The 18636-nt window shown below is 37.4% G+C and overlaps 1 protein-coding gene across 1 annotated transcript in view; it reads right to left on the reverse strand.

The window, feature by feature from the left end:
* Nucleotides 1-18636, reverse strand: part of LOC309827660 (up-regulator of cell proliferation) — a 92433-nt gene that overhangs the window by 70799 nt on the left and 2998 nt on the right. Inside the window, exon 2 of the mRNA XM_082662432.1 lies at nucleotides 10795-10918. The gene's annotated coding sequence lies outside the window, so the exon portion shown is untranslated. The remainder of the gene's footprint in view (nucleotides 1-10794; nucleotides 10919-18636) is intronic.

The following is an 18636-nucleotide window of genomic DNA, read 5'->3' on the forward strand; positions in this document are numbered from 1 at the left end:
ATTTTTCTATAGTAATCACGTATTAGTTGCATATTAAACAATTATTTTTAAAAAGAAGAAAAAAGAAAGTACTGTATGCATTCACAACTTGGCTAACTGTTTGGTGCAACCGTTTGCTTTCAGCCTATCTTGGATTTTGACATGCCTTCCTCACTAGGCGTAATCATTTCTAGCTTTTGGCTTAAAGTGAGAGACATGCAACTCTTTCTTTCACTTGAACACTTAGAGGCCATTGCAGGTTATTAATTGGCCAATTTCAATATTGTTTTGCCTCAGGGAATAGAGAGGCCTGAGGAGAGGGACAGAGATGACGGAACAGCTGATAAGTCGAGCAGTCAGAACACACACAACATTTATTGATTAAGTTCACCATCTTATATGGGAGTGGTTTGTGGCAATGCAAAACAATTAAAATAGTAATATCAAAGATCGCTGATCACAGGTTACCATAACAAATATAATTCATCTTTTTAATAACTGCATAATAAATAATCCATAGTAAAGAGGTACTATAGTTTAGTCAAACATTCTATTGATTGGCATTCAAGTAGCGTTCAGTTGTTAATTAATTGTGTATATATTTATGCCCCTAGAAACCTGCCTGTGGAAAATATCTGTGTTTGTTTGTGTGTTTGTGTATGCTTTATTTCCACAAGATATATCCCCCAAAATGAAATTTCAAAGAACATATGTATTTTTCATCTTAATATCTATTTCCAGGCTTTTCTTCCCAAAGAATGGAGCAATCCATACTCCCATCAGGAGCATCTGAGGCCCTGCTCTGAAGTATTATGGTTATTGGCTAAATGAAAAAGAATATCCCTTTGCTGTTTTCAATTTCATTTTCCGTGATCACCAGTGAGGCTGGGAATCTTTTCAAACTGTCTTTAGTCATTGGATTTCCTCCAATGTAAATTGTTATTCATACCCTTCACCTGCTTTTTCCATTGGGCCTTTTCCTTATCGATTTTTATAAACTCTGCATATTTTTAAGGAGGAGGAATAAAAACACTGGTGAACAAGGATCTTATAATTTTGAAAAATAATATTTCTTCCAAAAGGGCAAGGCCTTAAGCAATAGAGAGATTTCTACTTCCTTCTGGACCTCTGCTCCTGATAATTCATTTTTTGTAATTCCAGTGCTTAAAATTTGTTTTGATTATCTTTTGGTTTTGCTACTTCTCACCATGGTACCAGTTATCATGCATAAAAAATTAACTAACTTGAGGCCTTAGATGACAACACTGTCCTCCACAGAGGATCCGCTTTTGCTTCTGTTAAGCACCTGGAAGTATTATCAGTTTAGAATTATCTCCACCAAATTCAAGGTTTGAGGTCCCCCTCTGCAGACCACCCAGCAGTACAAACCTAGGCTGAAATTTAGAAGAGTTACTTCATGTTGCCACTTAATCTAGGGCCATAGCACTTTGGGATACAAATGTATTTAGACTCTAGTACAGGTCTTGAATTTGATTTTTGAGCCCATTACTTACAAGGCTGTCAAAACTGTCAAGATGAAAGATTAAGTTTGCTGTGATCATGGGCTCAATTGTCTTTTTTTTGTTTTTTTACTGTGATGAAATACACATAACATAAAATTTACCATATTAACTATTTTTAAGTGTACAGTTCAGTGGTGTTAAGTATATTCATATTGTTGTGCTACCATCACCATGACCCATCTCCAGAACTCTTTTCATCTTGCAAGACTGAAATTCTGCACTAATTAAACAATAACTCCCCATTCCACCACCACCACCACCCCCAGCTACTGGCAACCACCCTTCTACTTTCTGTCTCTATGATTTTGTCTATTCTAAGTACTTCATAAAAGTAGAACCATACATTATTTGTCTTTTTGTGACTGGCTTATTTCACTTAGCATAATGTCCTCAAGTTGCATCCATTTTGTAGTATATGTCAGAATTTTCTTCCTTTTTAAGGTTGAATACTATTGCCTTGAATGCATATACCACATTTTGCTTATCCATTCATACATCACTGGACACTTAGCTGGTTTCGACCTCTTGAGTATTGTGAGTAACGTTGCTATAAACATGCGCGTACAAATATTTCTTCCAGACCCTCTTTCAATTATTTTGAGGAAAGTGGAATTGCTGGATTAAATGGTAAGTCTATGTTTAATTCTTTGAGGAACCACCATTCTCTTTTCCCCAGTGGTTGTACCATTTTACATTCTCACCACCAGTGCACAATTCCAATTTTTCCTCATCCTCACTGACACTTGTTATTTACCGTTTTTTCGATAGCAGTCATTCTAATGGGTGTGAGGTGGTATCTCACTACAGTTTCAATTTGCATTTGCTGAATAACTAGTGATGTTGAACATCTTTTCATGTGCTTATCAGCCATTTGTGTATCTTCCTTAGAGAAAAGCCTATTCAAGTCCTTTGCCCACTTTTTAATCAGGTTGTTTGTTCTCTTGTTTAGTTTCAGGAGTTCTATATATATTCATATTAATCTCTGATTAATATTTGATTTTCAAATATTTTCTCCCGTTTTGTGAGTTTCCTTTTTACTTTGTTGATGTCTTTTGATGCACAAATGTTTTAAATTTTCATGAAATCCAATTGGTCTATTTTTATTTTTTTGTTGTTGTTGTCTGCGATTTTTTGGTGTCATATCCAATAAATCAAGGCCAGATCCAATGACATGAAGCTTCTGCCCTATATTCTAAGAGTTGTATAGTTTTCGGTCTTATATTTAGGTCATGGATCCATTTTGAATTGCTATAGATTGAATTGTGTTCCCCCCAAGTTCATATTTAAGCCCTAACCCCCAATGTGAGCGTATTCGGAGATGGATCTTTAAGAGGTAATTAAGGTTAAATGAGGTCATGAGGGTGGGTTCCTAATCCTACAGGATTAATGACCTTATAAGAAGAGGAAAAGAAATCAGAGTGCCCCCTCCACCCTCTCTCCATATGTACTGAGGAATGGCCAGATGAGCACACAGCAAAAGGCAGTCATCTGCAATGCAGGAGGAAGGCCTTCACCAGACACCAACTCTATTGGCACCTTAATCTTGGACTTCCCAGGCTCCAGAAGTGTGAGAAAATTAAATTTACATTGTTTAGCTACCCAGTCTGTAGTATTTTGTTACAGCAGCCCGAGCTCATACATGAGCTTATTTTTGTATATGGTGTGAGGGTCTAACATCATGTTTGCATGTGGATGTCCAGTTTTCTCAGCACCATTTCATGAAAAGCCTGTCCTTTCCCCATTGAATACTCTTTGGCCCCTTGTGGAAAATCATTTGACTATTTATGTGAGGGTTACTTCCGGGCTCTCTATTCTTTTCGGGTAGTCTATATATGTAGGCCTTTTGCCAGTATTATGCTGTTTTGACTACTATGGCTTAATACTAAGTTGTGAAATCAGGATGGCAAGTCCTCTAGCTTTGTTCTTTTTCAAGAGAGTTTTAGATATTCAGTGTCCCTTGAGATTCTATATGTATTTTAGAATGGGTTTTTCCATTTGTGCAAAAACTGTCACTGGGATTTTGATAACGACTTCATTGAAATGGTAGATTTCTTTGGTAATACTGATAATCTTAACAATATTAAGATTTCCAGTGTGAACATGGAATGTCTTTTCATTTGCTCATGCATTCTTTAATTTCTTTTAGCAATGTTTTTTAGTTTTCATTGTACATGTCCTTCACCTCCTTGCTTCCTAAGTATTACTAAGTATTTTATTCTTTTTGATGCTAATGTAAATGGAATCGTTTTCTTAATTTCCTTTTGGTTCACTGTTAGTGTGTAGAAGTGCAACTGACTTTTTGTGTTGATTTTGTATCCTGTGACTCTACTGAAATTGTTTATAAGTTCTAACAATTTGTGTATGTGTGTGGAATCTTTAGAGTTTTCTACCTATAAGATCATATCATTTGTGTACAGAGATCATTTTACTTCTTCCTTTCCAATTTGGATGCCTTTCATTTCCTTTTCTTGCCTAACTGCTCTGGTTAGAATTCCCAAGACTCTGTTAAATAGATATGGTGAAAGTGGACCTCTTTGTCCTGTTCCTGATCTTAGAGGAAAAGCTTTCAGACTTTCACCTTTGAGTGAAAGATGTTCACTGAGGGGTTTTCATATACAGCTTTTATTATGTTGAGGTATTCCTTCTATTCATAGTTTGTTATGTGTTTTTTTAATCATAAAAAGCTGTTAAATTGTGTAAAATGCTTTTATGCAACAATTGAGATAATCATGTGGTTTTTTTCCCTTTTTACTGTTAATGTAATGTATTACAATGATTGGTTTTCCTATGTTGAACCATCCTTAAATTCCGGGGATAAATCCGATTTGGTCATGGTATATAGTCCTTTTCCTTTTGAGAAAACTTGGCACAAAGCAAATATTATTTTACCTTTACGAGTTACAAAAAGGGAATCCGTCTTTTGTGTTTCCATACAAATTGTGAAATTTTTTGTTCTAGTGCTGTGAAAAATGCCAGTGGTAGTTTGATAGGGATTGCATTGAATCTGTAGATTGCTTTGGGTAGTAGAGTCATTTTCACAATGTTGATTCTTCCAATCCAAGAACATGGTATATCTCTCCATCTGTTTGTGTCATCTTTAATTTCTTTCATCAGTGTCTTACAGTTTTCTGCATGCAGGTCTTTTGCCTTCTTAGGTAGGTTTATTCCTAGGTATTTTATTCTTTTTGTAGCAATGGTAAATGGGATTGTTTCCTTAATTTCTCTTTCTAATCTTCCACTGTTATTGTATAGGAATGCAAGAGATATCTGTGTATTAATTTTGTATCCTGCAACTTTGCTAAATTCATTGATTAGGTCTAGTAGTTTTCTAGTGGCATCTTTAGGATTTTCTATGTATAGTACCATGTCATCTGCAGACAGTGAGTTTTCCTTCTTCTTTCCCCAATTGGATTCCTTTTATTTCTTTTTCTTCTCTGATTGTCATGGCTACGACTTCCAAAACTATGTTGAATAATAGTGGTGAGAGTGGGCACCCTTGTCTTGTTCCTGGTATTAGAAGAAATTCTTTCAGGTTTTCACCATTAAGAATAATGTTTGCTGTGGGTTTGTCATATATTGCCTTCATTATGTTGAGGGAGGTTCCCTCTACACCCACTTTCTGGAGAGTTTTTATCATAAATTGATGTTTAATTTTCTCAAAAGCTTTTTCTGCGTCTATTGAGATGATTATATGGTTTTTATTCTTCAGTTTATTAAGATGGTGTATCACATGGATTGATTTGCATATATTGAAGAATCCTTGCATCCCTTGGATACATCCCACTTGATCATGGTGCATGATCCTTTTAATGTGTTGTTGGATTCCATTTGCTAGTATTTTGCTGAGGATTTCTGTGTCCATGATCATCAGTGATATTGGCCTGTAATTTTTTTGTGTGATATCTTTGTCTGGTTTTGGTATCAAGGTGATGGTGGCCTCGTAGAATGAGTTGGGGAGTGTTTCTCCCTCTGCAATTTTTAGGAAGAGTTTGAGAAGGATAGGTGTTAGCTCTTCTCTAAATGTTTGATAGAATTTGCCTGTGAAGCCATCTGATCCTGGACTTTTGTTTGTTGGGAGTTTTAAAAACACAGTTTCAATTACAGTACTTGTGATTGGTCTGTTCATATTTTGTTTCTTCCTGGTTCAGTTTGGGGAGGTTGTACCTTTCTAAAAATCTGTCCATGTCTTTTAGGTTGTCAATTTTATTGGCATATAGTTGCTTGTACTAGTCTCTTATGATCCTTTGTATGTCTGTGGTGTCCATTGTAACATCCCCGTTTTCATTTTTGATTTTATTGATTTGAGCCCCCTCCCTCTTCTTCTTGATGAGTCTGGCTAAAGGTTTATCAATTTTTTTTTCTTTTTTTTCGGTATGTGGGCCTGTCACTGTTGTGGCCTCTCCTGTTGCGGAGCACAGGCTCTGGACGCGCAGGCTTAGTGGCCATGGCTCACGGGCCCAGCCGCTCTGTGGCATGTGGGATCTTCCTGGACCTGGGCACGAACCCGTGTGCCCTGCATCGGCAGGTGGACTCTCAACCACTGCGCCACCAGGGAAGCCCTAAAGGTTTATCAATTTTATTTATCTTTTCAAAGAACCAGTTTTTACTTTCATTCATCTTTTCTATTAGTTTCTTCATCTCTATTTCATCTATTTCTGCTTTGATCTTTATGATTTGTTTCTTTCTACTGACTTTGGGTTTTGTTCTTCTTTCTCTAGTTGCTATAGGTGTAAGGTTAGGTTGTTTATTTGAGATTTTCCTTGTTTCCCGAGGTAAGTCTCTATTGCTATAAACTTCCCTCTTAGAACTGCTTTTGCTGTGTCCCATAGGTTTTGGATTGTCGTGATTTCATTTTCATTTGTCTCTAGGTATTTTATGATTTCCTCTTTGATTTCTTCAGTGATCCATTGGTTGTTTAGAAGCTTATTGTTTAACGTCCAACATGCTTGTGTTCTGTACACTTTTTTTCTTTCTTGTAGTTGATTTCTAATCTCACAGCATTATGGTCATTAAAGATGATTGTTATGACTTCAATTTTATTAACACATTGTTGACCAGAGACGTATTAATACATCTTTTGTTACCTGGATGTTATTGAACAGAGATGTATCAATATGTTCTTAGAGACTGCTACAATTAACATCACTGTGCAATTTGTTAGAGCATAAATTGATCAATGTTCTTTATACAACTTACAATTGTCATTATCATTCACATTTTGCTCCATTAAGTTTTTGTTCCAACCTTGTATATATTATATACATAAAATCTTCCAAAATGACGCATTGCAAAATTTTGAGTGAAGAATTTTTCAGTCAATTTTATGCACATACTTTCTCTGATGTCTGATTGACACATGTACTAGTGTCTCAGAAGATGATAGTTTTTCAGAATACAGTTCTGATTCAGATGATGTGAATATTAGACCAATAAAAAGATTTTAAAAAATAGTGACTGATTCTGATACAAAAAGTGAAAATGAAACTCAGGGTGCTAGAGAATGCACCTTTGCTTCTACAGAATAGTGAATTGAAAACAACATTTCATGAAAATTAGAAGATTTTACAGGTATGTCAAGTGTCTCTATTGAAGGCAATAACCCACAAAGTGTTAGTGAAATAAAAGAATTAATTTTTGGCCAGCCAAAATAAAAATCACCAGCTAAAGGCATTACTTTCTGCAAAAATCCCTGGGTCAATAATCAGTAAAATTTACCGAGGCTCGCTTTGTGGCCCAGCATGTGCTCAATCCTGGAGAATACTCCACGTGCACTTGAGAAGAACGTGTATTCTGCTGTTTTGGATGGAATGCTCTATAAATATCAATTTAGTCCCTCTGGTCAAGTGTGTCATTTAAGGCCTGCATTTCCTTATTGATTTTCTGTCTGGATCATCTGTCCATTGATGAAAATAGGGTGTTAGAGTCCTCCACTGTTTTTGTGTTACTGCTGATTTCTCCTTTTATGGTTGTTAGTAATTGCCTTATAAATTGAGGTGCTCCTATGTTGGATGCATATATATCTACAATTGTTATATCTTCTGGGATTGATCTCTTGATCATTATGTAGTGTCCTTTTTGTCTCTTGTAACAGTCTTTATTTTAAAGCCTATTTTGTCTAATATGAGTATTGCTACTCCAGCTTTCTTTTGACTTCCATTGGCATGGAATACATTTTTCCATCCCCTTACTTTCAGTCTGTATGTTTCCCTGGATCTAAAGTGGGTCTCTTGTAAACAGCATATATACAGGTATTATTTTGTATCCATTCAGCCAGCCTATGTCTTTTGGTTGGAGCATTTAATCCATTTACATTTAAGGTAATTATCATATGTATGTTCTTATTGCCATTTTGTTAATTGTTTTGGATTTGTTTTTGTGTTTTTTCTTCCCTTCCTCTTTCATTCTCTTCTCTTGTGATTCAATGACTTACTTTAGTGTTGTGTTTGGACTGCTTTTGCTTTTTTGTGTGTATCTATTGTAGATTTTCAGTTTGCTGTTCCCATGAGGTTTTGATATAGACGTCTGTATATAAACAACAATATAGATTGTTTTAATTCAATAAAGACAATATAGATTGTCTATAATTTCAAACGCATTTCCGATATCCTGCATTTGTGCTCTCCTCTTCTCACAATTGCTGATTTTGATATATTTGTGTGCAGATGATTTCCTACCTTTACTGTATGTTTGCCTTTACCAGTGAGCTTTTCATTCATAATTTTCTTGTTTCTAGTTGTGGCCTTTTCTTTTCCACCTAGAGAAGTTCCTTTAACACTTGTTGCAAAGCTGGATGGTGGTGCTGAATTCTCTTAGCTTTTGCTTGTCTGTAAAGCTTTTGATTTCTATGTTGAATCTGAATGACAGCCCTGCTGGGTAGAGTATTCTTGGTTGTAGGTTCTTCCCTCTCATCACTTTAAGTATATTGTGCCACTCCCTTCCGGCCTGCAGAGTTTCTGCTGAGAAATCACCTGACCCCCTTATGGGAGTTCCCTTGTATATCGTTTGTTGCTTTTCCCTTGTTGCTTTTGATATTTTTTCTTTGTCTTTAATATTTGTCAGTTTGATTACTATCTGTCTCAGTGTGTTCCTCCTTGGGTTTCTCCTGCCTGGGACTCTCTGCACTTCCTGGACTTAGGTGACTACTTCCCTTCCCATGTTAGGGAAGTTTTCAGCTATTATCTGTTCAAATATTTTCTCAGGCCGTTTCTCCCTCTCTTCTCCTTCTGGGACCCCTATAATGCAAATGTTGGTGCATTTCATGTTTTCCCAGAGGTCTCTCAGACTGTTCTCATTTCTTTTCATTCTTTTCTCTTTATTCTGTTCTGTGGCAGTGATTTCCACCATGCTGCCTTCCATGTCACTTATCCGTTCTTTTGCCTCAGTTATTCTGCTACTGATTCCTTCTAGTGTATTTTTCATGTCAGGTATTGTATCATTCATCTCTGTTTGTTCTTTAGTTCTTCTAGGTCTTTGTTAAACATTTCTTATGTCTTCTCAATCTGTGCCTTCATTCTTTTTCTGAGATCTTGGATCATCTTTACTACCATTACTCTGAGTTTTTTTCAGGTAAGTTGCCTATCTCCACTTCCCTTAGTTGTTCTTCTGGGGTTTTATCTTGTTCCTTTATCTGGGACGTATTCCTCTGCCATCTCATTTTTTCTAACTATCTGTGATTGCAGTTCCTGTTCCACAGGCTGTAGGGTTGTAGTTCTCTTGCCTCTGCTGTCTGCCACCTGAGGCTGTCTGGTGGGAGGGACTGGTACCTGCCCGCTGGTGGGTGGAGCTGGGTCTGGTCCCTCTGGTGGGCAGAGTTGTGTCTGAGTGTGTGTGCATTATTGGGTGGCTGTTTATTAAGGAAGACTTTAAGCAGCCTGTCTGCTGATGCATGGGGCTATGTTTCAGTCCTGTTGGTTGTTTGGCCTGAGGTGTCCCTGCACTGGAGCCTTCAGGCTGTTGGGTGGTGCCAGGTCTTGGTGAGAACATGGCACCCTCCTAGAGGGCCCACGCCAATGAGCACTTGCCACAGCCACCGCCACCAGTGTCCCTTTCCCCACAGTGAGTCACAGTTGCCTCCTACCTCTGCAGGGTACCCTCCAACAATAGCAGCTAAGTGTGGCCCAGTCGCTTATGAGGTCACCGCTTTTTTCCCTGGGTCCTGGTGCACATGAGACCCTATGTACACCCTCCAAGAGTGGAGTTTCTCTTTCCCCCAGTGCTGTGGTGACTTTCAATGCCAGACTCTCTGGGGGCTCTTCCTCCCATTCCCAGGCCCCCAAGCTGAGGAGCCCAACATGACGCTCTGAACTTTCACTCCTGTAGGAGAACTGCTGTGGTATAACTGTTTTCCACCCAGTGTGTATGGGATTTGATTTTATGGTGATTGCACCTGTCTTACCATCTCTTTGTGGCTTCTTCTTTGCCTTTGGATTTAGGATTTAGGGTATCCTATCTTTTTTGGTAGGTTCCAGCATTTTTTTTTTTTGGTCAGTGGTTTTTCAGCAGTTAGTTGTGATTCCGGTGTTTCCATAAGAAGGGGTGAGCTCACATCCTTCTACTCTACCATCTTGCCTCCTCTCCTTCCATAAACTCTTTTCAGGGACATATTTTGTTGATATATTTTTTTCCTTTGAATGGGCCACACTTTCCTGTTTTTTTGTATGCCTTGTAATGTTTTTGTTGAATACTGGACATTTGAATCTAATAATGTGGTAGCTCTGGAAATCAGATTCTTCCCCCTTCCCCAGGGTTTGCTGTTGTTGCTGTTTTTGATTGCCATAGGCTGTCTCTGTCCTGAGAATCAGCCTAAGGTGTAAAGTTAAGGGCTTATGTCTTTTCTGAGACTCTTCTTAGGCATGCGTAATCACTTTCTAATTTTACCCATATATGCAGTTGTTTTTTAATAGTCTAGCCTTTAATGTCTGTCTCCCAAAAGAGGAAAAGCAAAAAATGAAGGGGGGATGAAGAGTGCTGGCCTTTCAATATCTTGAAAGACACTTGAGCCAGATGGGGTAGGGGCTTGCAATAATGGGAGGAGGTGCAACAACAATGGCTCCCCTCTAGCTCTATTTGTCTGCACCTCTGTGATCAGAAGCAGCAATCAACAATCATATAACAGATCCCTGATATTTGAAAGAAAAGGTACTTGTTGCCCACCCTGACTCTCACAAGCTGGGTGCAAGTTGCTCCAGGAACACAGTCACACAGATTGTGTGTTGGGAATTGGTAGCTGCTACTGTGCCAAGTGCTGATTATTGACAGAAATTTACCATCCAAGGGTTCCCCTAAAAGTTACCTGTGTTCAACAGACTCCAGAGGTCCAAAACAGTTACATCAGATGATTCTGCTGGTGCAATTTTTGCCTAGTTGGGTAGACAGATTCCTGGTGTTTCTGGCTCCACCATCTTCCCAGAAGCCTCCTTTTTAAAAAAACAAAACAAAACAAAAAGTTTTGTTTTCATTCATTTTCCCTGCCATTTTTCTAATTTATATTTCATTCATCATCTCTGTTCTAATCTTTATTATTTATTCCTTGTGCTAGCTTTTGGTTTAATTTCTCCCTCCCTTCTAAGGACAGTTTGGGGCAGATTTAGGATTCTTGATTGACACTTTTTGGTGGTTTTCTTTTGGCACTTTGAATATACCAGCCCACTGACCTCCGGCCTCCAAAGTTTCAAGTGAGAAATCTGCTGATGATCTTACTGAAGGTCACTTCTATGTGATGAATCACTTCTCTCTTGCTGCTTTCAAGATTTTCTTTTGCTTTCAACAGTTTCTATGTCTCAGTGTGACCTTCTTTGAATTCATCTTATTAGGCGTTCATTAAGGTTCTTGGGTGTTTATGTTCATGTCTTTCTTCAAATTTGGGAAGTTTTAAGGCATTATTTCTTCAAATAATCCCTTTGCTCCTGTCTGTCTCTCTCTTCTTCTGGGACTCCCACAATGCATGTTGGTACTCTTGAAGATGTTCCACAGGTTCCTTGGGCTTTGTTCACTTTCCTTCAATCTTTATTCTTTCTGTTCTGCAGACTTGACAATTTCAATTGTTTTATCTTCTTGTTCACTGATTCTTTCTTCTCCTACTCACATCTGCTTTTGACTGGGATCTAGTGAGTTTTTCATTCAAGTTATTGTACTTTTCAGCTCCAGAATCTCTTTTTAGTGTGCTCTTATACTTTCTCTTTATTCATAGTTCCATTTTGTTCATACATCATTATCTTGACTTTCTCTATGTATTCCTTTAGTTTTTTGAGCGTCTTTAAGACAGGTTTTTTTTAATTCTTTGTCTATTGGGTCTGCCATATGGCCTTTCTCACCAGTTTCTGTTGATTTTTTTTTCTTTGCATGGAAAAAATTTTTTTCCTGTTTCTTTGCACATCTTATAATTTTTTTCCCTGAAAATTTAATATTTGAATCTAACAATGTAGTAAGTCTGGAAATCAGATTGTTCCATTTCTCAAGAGTTTCATTTTTGTTTACTTTATTGGTATTTTTATTGTTTTATGCTCTCTCTTCCAGGGATAAGCCTGAGGTATAAACTTAAGGTCTTATCAGGTCTGAGTCTGTGTTTTTCCTTAGACATGTATGGTGATCTGTACATGGGTTGCTTTTGAATGTCCTAGTCCTTAAATGTCTGGCTCCCCAAATAAGGAGAAAAGATAAATAAAGATGGAGAGAAAAGTGCCAGCTCTTTAAATCTCCTAGAAGTTGTTTCAGCTGTAGGGCTTGGGGCTTGCAACAATGGGAGGGGTGGTGCAGCAATGACTGCCCAGTTCTATGTCTGTACTTCCATTATCAGAAGCAGCAATCAACAATCAGAAAACAGGTCCCTGATATTTGGAGGACAGGGTCCTTATTGCCCACCTTGGGTCAGCAAGCTGCATGTCAGCTGCTCCTGGTACAAATGCACAACTGACTGTTTCAGAGCTGAGGTTGGGGGATGGGTAGCAATTGCTGAAATTGACCAAAATTAACTGCAATTTCCCTTCTCCTTGAAGTTGCAAGTCTGAATAGACTTCAGAGTTCCAACATAGCTATATCAAGCAGATTCTGCCAGTATAACTGTCCAGGAAAGAAGACAAGGTTCCCGGCACTTCCTACTCTGTCTTCCCAGAATCCCAAAGCTCTTTTTATATATTGCTGAATTCTACTTATTAATGTTTCATTGAGGAATTTTTGCATCTGTATTCATGAGAGATATTAATCTGCAGTTTTCCTTTCTTGAATGGTCTTTGTATGGTTTTGGTATCAGGATAACACTGGCCTCACAAAACGAGTTGGGGAATTTCTCCTTTTCTGCTTTCTGGTAGATAATGTGTAAAATTGGTTCTTGTTTTAATGTTTGGTAGAACTCTCTGCTGAAAACATCTGATTCTTTCTTTGGAGTTTTTATGTTTTATTTATTTATTTATTTGGCCACACTGCATGGCATGTGGGGTCTTAGTTCCCTGACCAGGGATTGAATACACGCCCCTTGCATTGGAAGCATGGAGTCTTAACCACTGGACCACCAGGGAAGTCCCTTCTTGGGAGGTTTTAAATTAAAAACTCAATTTCTTTAATATTTATAGAACTATAAAAAAATTTATATTCCATATTGGATGATTTTTGAGGAATTAGTCCATTTCACTTTAGTTGTCAAATTTATGTATGTAAAATTATTTATATTTCCTTATTACTTCTTTGAGATCTACAAGATTTGTAGTGGTATCCCACTTCATTTCTGATATTGCTAATTTGCGTCATTTGGCAATATTATTGATCTTTTCAAAGAACCATCTTTTGCTTACTTTCTCTATTGTTTTTCTACTTTCAATTTCATTATTTCCCTACTTCTGCACCGGACAGGATCCTAAAGTGAGAGCTTACATGATTTTCTTGAGACTTTCCCTTTTTTCTAATGTAAGAATTTGGTGCTATAAATTTTTCTCTAGCACTACTTTAGTTATAGCCCACTTGTCTTGGTATGTTTTAATTTCATTTTCATTTAGTTCAACGTGTTGTTTTTATTTCGCTTGAGAGTTCCTCTTTGACTCAAAGATTATTTAGCAGCTTGTTTCCAACTAGAGATTTTCCTGTTATCTTTCTGTTACCGATCTTTAGCTTGGTTCATTTGTGGTGAGAACACACACAGTATGATTTCACTTATTTTAAACATGTTGAAGTTTGTTTTATGGCTCTATCATGGTAAGTGGTCTATCTTGGTAAACTACCCACGGGAACTTGAAAAGAATGTGTATTCTGCTGTTGTTGGGTGAAGTGGTGTGTGTGTGTGCATGCTGCATCCTGTTAATTCATGGTACTGTTGAGTTATTATATAACCTTGCTGATTTTCCACATACTTCAGTCAATTATTGAAAGAGGGGCATTGAAGTCTCCAACTATAATCATGGGTTTGTCAATTTCTCCTCTCAGTTCTGTCCGTTTTTGCTTTAAGTATTTTGCAGCTCTGTTGTTTGGTACATATAAATTTAGGATTGCCATGTCTTCTTGATAGCCTGACCCTTTTAGTATTATGAAATGCCCCTCTCTGACCCTAGTAATTTTCTTTGCTCTAGAGTCTACTTTATCTGACATTAATGTAGCCACTACAGCTTTTTTCTGATTAATGTTTGCATTGCATATCTTTTGCCATCTTTTTACTTTACTACCTATACCATTAATTTTGAACTGAGTTTCTTGTGGGGAGCATATAGTAGGGTCTTGTTTTTTATGTACTCTGTTCTTCTCTTTTAGTTGGTATATTCAGACATTTACATGTAATGTAATTATTGATATGCTAGGACTTCAGTGGGGTTTTTTGTTTCATTTTGTTTCTTTCCTCTGTTTTCTTCTTCTGCCTTCCTTTGGGTTACTTGTACCTTTTTTTCTTTTAGAATTCCATTTTGCTTTATCAATAGTGCTTTTGAATGTATCTCTTTGTATAGACATTTAGTTGTATTATATTATGCACACATAACTTTTCATAGTCCTCTGGTGTCAAGATTTCACCAGTTTGAGTGAAGTGTAAAAACCTTTCAATCCTTTCAGTTCCTTTACCCTCTGTCATTTATAATACAATTGTCCTAAATATTTCCCCTACATGCTTTGAGATTCATAGACAATGTTACAATTTTTGCTTCAATCACCAAATGTAATTTAGAAAACTTAAGAGAAAAAATTCCATTGTATTAAGTAATATTTTTACTCTTTCTATTGTTCTATCTCCTTTCCTGATGTTTCAAGAATTCTTCTTTTATCATTTCCTTTCCAGTTCAAGAACCTCCTTCAGCCCTTTTTAAAAAATATAGGGTGGATCTACTGGTGACAAACCCTTCTAGTTTTCCTTCATCTGAGAATGTCTTGATATCTATACACTTTATTCCTGAAGAATATTTTCACTGCATATAGAATTCTTAGTTATAGTTGTTTTCAGCACTTGGAAATGTGATGCCCCTTCCTTCTGGCCTCTTTAGCTTCTGAAAAGAAACTTGCTGTAATTCAAATTGTTTTTTACTTATAGGTAAAGTATTATTTTTTTCTTTCTGCTTTCAAGATTTTTCGTCTTTAGTTTTCAGAATTTTGACTATGATGTATCTTGGCATGGTATTTTTGGGGGTGCATCCTATTTTGGGTTAGCTCAGCTTTTTGAATCTGTAGTTTTATGTCTTTTGCCAAATTTTTTTTTCAGTCATTATTTATTCAAATATGTTTTCAACCCCACCCTCTTTCTCCTCTCCCTCTGGGATGCAGATGAGATAAATATTAGATCATTTGTTATACTACCATAGGTCCCTGAGCCTCTATTCACTTTTTTTTTCCCAATCTATTTTTCTCTGTTGGTTAATTTCTATTGTTTTATCTTTACTTTCACCAATCCTTTCCCTATCATTTCCACTCTGCTGCTGAATCCTTCTAGTGAGTTTACTATTTCCTTTATTGTAATATTCAGTTTTAAAATTTCCACTTGGTTCCTCTTTATATTTTGTATTTCTTTGCTGAGACTTTCTAGTTTTTTGTTTCAAGCATTTTCAGAATTTTTTAATTAAAGTATTTTTATCATGCCTGCTTTAAAACCTTTGTCAGAAAATGCCCATCTCTGTGTCATTTCTGGTTTGGTGTCTGATGATTACCTTGTCTTTCTCAAGTTAAGATAGTCTTGGTTCTTGGCATAATGAGTGATTTTCAGTTGTACCCTGGACATTTTGATTACTGCATTGAGACTCAGATCCTATTTAAATCTTCTGTTTTACAGGCTCCTCTCACATCACATCAGCACAGAAGGGAAGACCCCACCTCAATTCTGCCAAGTGGGGGTGAAATTCCATCACCCTGGCTGGGAGGGTATGATGATTAATTTTGTATGTCAGTTTGACTGGGCTATAGAATGCCTTGATTGTAAAGATTATTTCTGGATGTGCTGTGAGAGTGTTTCCAGAAGAGGTTGGCATTTGAATTGGTGGACTGAGTAAAGCTGATGGTCCTCTCCAAAGTGGGTGGGTATCATCCAATCTACTGAGAGCCTGAACAGAACAAAAGCTCAAGCGCAAATGCTTGAGCTGATATCAATCTTCTCTTGCCCTTAGTGTTCCTGGTTCATCTCTTCTTCCCACCTCCCTCTAGTTTCTCAGGAGAACCCTAATACGAGGCATGGGCGGTGGGGGGAAGAGGGGAGAGTGCCTTGTAACTGCTCCCTACATGTTCATGACTTTCATGAACACTATGAAGGAGGAAAGGTCTCATTATTATTGGGTGGCCATGACAATCCCAGCTTCTCTTGGTCTTTTCTGAAATCATCCCAGCAAGACAATCGTGGAAGTCTAGGTTCCCCACTTAACCTTTGCTGAGGGGGATGAGGGCCCATTTTGTTCCATGGTGTCTGGCTGCAGTAAAGCAGTTATTGTCTGTAAGTTTTCTGTCTTGCTAAGTTGCCTCTTTCCTGGTCCTTGTTTATTTCCCCCCCAAATTCATATTTTGAAGCCCTACCCCTGAGTGTGGCTGTATTTGGAGATGGGGCCTCTAAGGAAGTAATTAAGGTTAAATGAGGTCATAACGTTGGGCTTTGATCCAATAGGGCTAGTGTCCTTATAAGGCACACCAGAGAACTAGTGTTCTCCCCATGCAGCCCCAATCCCTATGTACATGCACCAAGGAAAGACCATGTAAATATATAGTGAGAAGGAGGCCATCTACACACCAGGAAGAAAGCCCTCACTGGAAACCAAGTCAGCCAGAACCTTGATCTTGGACTTCTGACCTCCAGATCTGTGAGAAAATAAATTTCTGCTGTTTAAGGCACCCAGCCTGTGGTACATATGGTAGTCCCAGCAAACTAATAGAGATTCCCTTGGCTCAAGGTTTTTCATGGGGTTGCAGTCAAGCTGTCAGCCAGGATCATCCCAAGGCTTAAATAAGGAAGGATGAATTTCCAAGCTCATTATTATGGTGTTGGCAGGATTCAGTTTCTTGTGGGGTGTTGGGCTGAGGGCCTGTTTTTCACTAGCTATTGCTAGGAGGCCTCTCTCAGTTCCTTGGCACAGGGGCCTCTCCACAGGGCAGCTCACAATATGGCAGCTGATTTCCATCACAGTGAGGAAGTGAAGGAGCAAGGGAACAAGAGAATGAGAAAGCAAGAGTGTCTGCTCAAGAGAGAAGCCAGTCTTTTACTTAACCCTAATCTCAGCAGTGACATCCCATCACCTTTTCGATTCATTAGAAATGTCACTATATCCAGCCTACACTCAAGGAGAGATTAAGAAAAGGCCTGAATACTAAGAGGTAGATATTGTCGGAGGCCATCTTAGAGGCTCCCTACAAGCTTTCAGTGGCCAAATTTGGGACAATTTGAGCAGCATAATAAATGACACTAATGGATTAAAACTGATAGAATAAACATCCATGAGTCCATACTGTTATAAACAAAATAATTGAATAAATAAATACAGATCTTCAAAATATGGTGGGGTTATGTCCTGATAAACCCATAAGTTGAAAATGCATTTAATACACCTAACTTATGGAACATCATAGCTTAGCCAAGCCTATCTTAAATGTGCTCGGAACACTTACGTTAGCCTAAAGTTGGACAAAGTCATCTAACACAAAACCTACATTATAATAAACTACTGAATATCTCATGTATTTTATTGAATACTATGCTGAAAGTAAAAATCTAGAATGGTTGTAAGGGTACGGAATGGTTCTAAGTGTACTGGTTGTTTACCTCCCTGACTGTGTGACTGACTGATTCACTGCCACTGCCCAGCATCACAAGACAGTATCATACTACATATCACTAGCTCAGGAAAAGATCAAAATTCAAAATTCGATGTACAGTTTCTACTCAACTTCTATTGCTTTCACACTGTCGTAAAATCAAAAAATTATAAGTCAAACCACTGTAAGTAGGGACTGTCTGTAAATAAATGGAGGGGAAAGGACAGCTCTTCCTTAGAGTAGAATTCCATTTAACAAAGGTAGAAAGAAAACAGGAAATAGAAAATCACCATTTGGTAAATACCACAGTAATAACTGCTGTGAGCAAGAATGAAATCTAAAATTACTGGATGAAACTCTGATTTAAAAAATAAGGTAAATGCAAAGTCTTAAAGTTTCTCCCCACAAGCTACTTATTAATTTAAAAAGAAAAGTTTTTAACTTTACAGTTAAAGAAATCTGATAAATAACAACTTAACAGAATGATCAGACTTAACCATTAATGACTTACCAATTTCACGTACCTCTAATATGATGCACCAAGAAGGGCACATCACATCTGTAATCGTTTTGCCAAAAATGCATCAATCAGAAAACCCAAACTGATTGATTTCTCATCAATCAGAAAACCCAAATTGAGGGACATCTTACAAAATAATTTTCCCATACTCTTCACGTGTCAAGATCATCAAAGATCATCAAAGACAAAGAAAGACTAAAAATTGTCTAAGATTCCAGGAGGCTAAGGCGACAGGATAAACCAACACAAAGTGGGATCCTAAATTGGATCCTGAACCAGAAAAAAAGACATTGCTTGGATAATTTTTTTTAAGAACCATCTTTTATTGAACTATTTTGTTTATTTTTAAAAATTTTTATTGGAGTATAGTTGCTTTACAATGTTGTTAGTTTCTACTGTATAGTAAAGTGAATCAGCTATATG

This window comes from Grampus griseus, assembly GCF_964374135.1.
Source record: "Grampus griseus genome assembly, chromosome: 9".
Taxonomy (NCBI): domain Eukaryota; kingdom Metazoa; phylum Chordata; class Mammalia; order Artiodactyla; family Delphinidae; genus Grampus; species Grampus griseus.